Raw genomic sequence first — 4,996 nt, forward strand, 5'->3', positions numbered from 1 at the left:
GAACCTTGGAGCCTCTAGTTTCCTAACTTTATCTATAACAGAATAAACAGTGGTTTACATGAATAAACAACTCCAGATGGCAGCACAGGGGCTTATCTGGCCCTGCCACGGCCTGTTCAGCAGCTCCCTGTATGTAATGGTTGTTAAGGATAACAGTGGTGCCATCATCTGCTTGCTTGTTTTAGTCCATAAATTGTAAACTATCTGTGGTATATGTTTGATAATCAGGCCCTAACTTCAGGAATTGAAGAATAGATGGAATCTGAATTCCTTGATGCAATTTATTCTAGCTCTTCTGTTATCTCTGAAAAACCAATCTTTGGCATTCCCAGCTCATGACTACCTTCTTCAGAAAGCACACATTTCCAAAGGCCACATGTGTTTCCTACCACAGTTTGCCATAGTCTCATGTTCCATCTCCAGAAATCACTGGAATTGAGTCTCCATCAGTACTAAATCTGACACAGTGAATAGGACCAAAGTGTCCTTTGCAGGATTCTAATCTTCTCCATTATTATAATCATAAAGTTTAAAATCTTTACCACCTGCAACAATAAATTCTTTCTTGGGATGAAGTGATGCAGAATTGATAGTTGCAGGACCTTCAAATGATTTAATTGGGTCCAGACTTATTGTACTATGAAAAGCAATAGATCATCCATAAGTTATAACCAAAATCTCTCCCTCAGGAAAACATTCTATACTATTAACAGAAGTATTAACATTTAGAGCTGTAGTTCTCAACCTTCCTAATGCTATGACCCTTTAATACAGTGCCTGGGGGTCGTGACCCACAGGTTGAGAACCGCTGATTTAGAGGTTTCACCTCTGTCATAGTAGCATGACCCCAAAGTCAGTGTTATTGTCAGCTGCAAGAATCTTTTTATACTCACTGCACCATAGAGCCTTTTTACTGCCAGAGGTGTGACCACTAATTTCCTTAGGTTTCCTGTTTCAGGTTTCTACAAGTCATATATGAATAATAGTTTATCCTGTCCCCCAGTTAACAAATAATAACTTTTCTGTGTGAAATCCACAGTCTTGAAAATGTGTTTATGAGTCTGAGTCATCAGTTCATCTCCTGGACTGTGAAATCTGCAGCTGCTGTAGCATCCTTTTTCAGTTTTGCACCCCAAATAGCACCTTTATGATCTACAAATGTTCCAGTCCAGTCTCCTGTATCTCACTGGCTCCCTGGCATAGCATAGGTTTACCATCTTTGCAAATGCTAATTAAGAAATAACCCACAAGGCATGGTGCCACTGAAGGCCAAAATCAACCATGGGCTGAATGTCAGCACGTGGTGGCCATTGGGCTGATGAGTTCAGGGAAATCATTGTGTTTTCTTTCCTCAGCTGCAGCTCTTCAGGCTCCTCAAGATCTCCACCCTGGCACTGGACTGAGAAACAAGAAAAGGAAGGCAATCCTTTGGCACGAAAGTCACAAGGAGCTGAGGGAGGGAGTCAGAGAGTATGCAACAGCCAAGGACAGTCGCCAAGGGAGAGTAAGGAAGAAAGGGAAGAAAAGTAGAGGAAGGGGAGACCCAGAGACTGGCTCAACTGTGACCCTGTACCCTCCATACAGGTATGATGACCCTCCACTACAGTCATCAGTGACATTGACAGTGTACCAAGGGGGGAAAGCCCAAGTATAAAAGAAGAATGTCTGATTATTTTCTAACTGGTGACTTTCTGAAGGTTTCCTTTTATATTATAAATAGCCTTGTTCCATTTAAATTGCAGAAACTAATGGAAATGTGTGTTAGTGAATGCGAGGTACCTACTAGTGGACTGGACACACATGAAGACTCACTGCACAAAGCCTAACACATTCACAGTTTTAGGAATCATTGTAGGCAAATGCTAACATTTGGGATGACTACAAATACACATCCCATGATAAATTAACTGAAAAAAGTAGAATACCAGAGACAGTGCATGTCTGTGAGTACTTCTAAACAAACTGACAAAGAATAGTATTCTGTCAGAAATAAATACTGAATCATATGAAAATAAATATATAGGACTCAATGGAAGTGAGAACACAAAAAATTGTAAAATTCTCTCCTTTCTCCCTGTCATTTGAAATAATACTGAACTAGGTAAAATCTGACAATTTTATTACACTTCCCATTGTTTTTAGAAAGAAAGGACTCCCTCATCTGTTGATCTTGGTCTGGGGATACTGAGATCCCTTAGTAGAGGTCAGCTTTTTATATATTTCAAGAATGTTGGGAGGCACCTGTGGCTCAAGGAGTAGGGCACTGGCCCCATATGCCAGAGGTGGCAGGTTCAAACCTGGCCTTGGCCAAAAACTGTAAAAAAAAAAAAAAAGGTTTTATTTTCATAATTATCTATGAAAGGAGAGTAATATGCTGAAGGCAGGTGTCAGGATCTACCAGAAAGGAACACTGGTGGACAGTAGAGCAATTTTCCATGGATATTACTTATCTCACCTGATAAATTTTCTGGACTTAAAGTTTCTCATTCATCATTTTGTTGTAAAAGTAGGATAATGAAGCCACTCCTATCTTTCTTGCTGAATTGTTTGTAGTTAAAATACAAACAAGTCAAAAGTATATACAGTATTAAGATAGCAAAAGAACAGGGTAAGGTACTAAATGCTTATTAATATAAAAAAGTGAGTAAGGGGCAGCATCCGTAGCTCAGTAGGGCGTCAGCTGGAACTGAGGCTGGCGGGTTCCAACCTGAACTGGGCCAGTTAAACAACAATGACAACTTCAATAATAACAAAATAGTTGGGAGTTGTGGTGGCACCTGTAGTCACAGCTACTTGGGACGCTGAGGCAAGAGAATCACTTAAGCCCAAGACTCTGAGGTCACTGTGAGCTGTGACACCATGGCACTGTACCCAGGGCAACAGCTTTAGACTCTGTCTCAGAAAAAGAAAAGAAAAGAAAATAATAGAAAGAAAGAAAAAAAGAAAGAGAGAGAGAGAAAAAAGAGAAAGGAAAAGAAAAGAAAAAGTGAGTAAGGTATCCCTCAGATCCCCCAAAGACACATGTGACTCACAACTCTGTCTCTGCTGCCTTCAGGCCACCATGAGGTGCTGGGCCCTGGGCTTTTACCCTGCAGAGATCAACTGCCCTGGTAGCAAGATGGGGAGGACCAAGACCCAAGACCTGGAAAGCTTATAGAGACCAGGCCTTCGGGGCATGGAATCTTCCAGAAGTGGGCACCTGTGATGCCTTCTGGAAAGGAGCAGAGATACATGTGTCTTGTGCAGCGCAAGGAGCTACAGGAGCCCCTCACTCTGAGATGGGGTCTGGAGTGGTGTGGGAGGGTCTCTTCTCAGGGAAAGCAGGGGTCATTTTGGAGCCATTCAGCAGGGTCAGGGCTGAGGCCTGGGGTCAGGCCCTTCACCTTCCTGTCCTTTCCCAAGCTGTCTTTCCAAACCAGCATCCCCATTGGAGGCCATAATTGCTGGCCTGGTTCTACTTGTCCTCATTGGAGCTGTGTTTATCGATATGATGTGGAGGAAGAGGAGCTCAGGTAAGGAAAAAGGGAGAGGGGGAGGTTTGAATTTTTATTTGTCCAACCAGGGGTTTTGAGCCTGGGAAGAAGTGTGCTTTGCCTCTTTCAGGGGCCTTGATTGCTCAGACTTTCTTTATTGTAAAGCATATGGAAAATGAAGGACAAATTTCTCATCTTGATGACTGTAGTAATGAGAATCTTAATCTCAAAAGTCACAGGTCTCAGGGGATTCCCCAAGGAGGACAAATCTCTAGGAGGACAGTTGGTCAAGTCACTTCTTCCCTTATGTTTCCTGATCTTACCTTAGATCTTTAGTCACAGTTCTGGAAACTTCTCTGGGATCCAAGACTAGGGGATTCCTCTAGGACCTCATGGCCCTGCTTCCCCCATGGCCTCTCACAGGGGCATTTTCTTCCCACAGGTAGAAAAGGAAGGAGCTATACTGAGGCTGCCTGTAAGTATGGGGCAAGGTGTCATCCCTGAGACCTTTGGTACAGTATAGACAGCAGCCCATGGGGAAGCTAACTCACCCCATAATTACTCCTGTGCCCACTGACCAAATCCTCTTTTCTTCTACCCTAGGCAGGACAGTGCCTCAGGCTTTGATGACTTGATCATTTTTATAAAGGTGAGAACCTGGGAGGACTGATATGAAAGGGGCTGGGACAAAGGGAACACGGTTGGGCTATGGGGATTCTTTGATGGGATATTATGAGTGGGTGGTGGGCTGTTCAGAGTTTCACCATTTATCTTAACTGACCTGAATTTGGTTCTGATTTTTTTTTCAATACCATGAGACAGCTGCCTTGTGTGGGACTAAGTTTTGCAAGATTTGTTCATACCTTCCCTTGTGAAATCCAGAGCCTCTGAGTTCTCTAACTGAAAGGCATCTGAATAATTCTGCATTCCTGTCAGCATAATGTGAGGAGGCGAGAAGGCCAGCCCACTCCTGCGAGTTTGTGTGACCTCCTTTACCACACCAACCTGTACCCTGTCCTCAGCCATCTTTCCTGTTCCAGCAAGGTGGGGCTGTGATGGCTCCATCTCTGGTGGACTGAGCTACTTCCCTACTGAAAATAAAAATTGAATATAAATTCGCTTTCTCAAATTCTTGCAGTGAGAGGTTGATGAGTTAATCAGTTAAGGAGGGGTTTCCTAAATGCACTTTTATTATGTGCTTATTATTAATCATATGTGCTTATTCTATTGTGATTTGATTGATTAGAAATGTAGTGAAGTAAGATGTTTTTTAAGGAAAGTTTTACTGTGGGTGGTGATGGTGCATGTCGTGTTGGAACATCTTGTTTAAACATCTTGTTTGTTGTGCCTGCATTGTCTTAGCCCACTGGCGTTTATGGTGGGGACTTGCTTTTGTGCAGGCTTACTTGGAGCCACTGAGTCTGGCACAGTCATACTTCTAGTGCTGTTTCTGGATCAACTATCATTGTGTTCATTCTGACAAGGACTTATTGCTTACTTATCAGGACAAACAGACATTCAGC

At 42.8% G+C, this 4,996-nt stretch overlaps 1 pseudogene; it reads right to left on the minus strand.

Moving 5' to 3' along the window:
- Positions 1-224: 224 nt before the first annotated feature.
- Positions 225-4,538, minus strand: LOC128594705 (serine-threonine kinase receptor-associated protein-like; annotated as a pseudogene).
- Between the last annotated feature and the right edge of the window lie 458 nt (positions 4,539-4,996).

The sequence above is a fragment of the Nycticebus coucang genome, chromosome 9 (assembly GCF_027406575.1).
Source record: "Nycticebus coucang isolate mNycCou1 chromosome 9, mNycCou1.pri, whole genome shotgun sequence".
Lineage (NCBI taxonomy): Eukaryota > Metazoa > Chordata > Mammalia > Primates > Lorisidae > Nycticebus > Nycticebus coucang.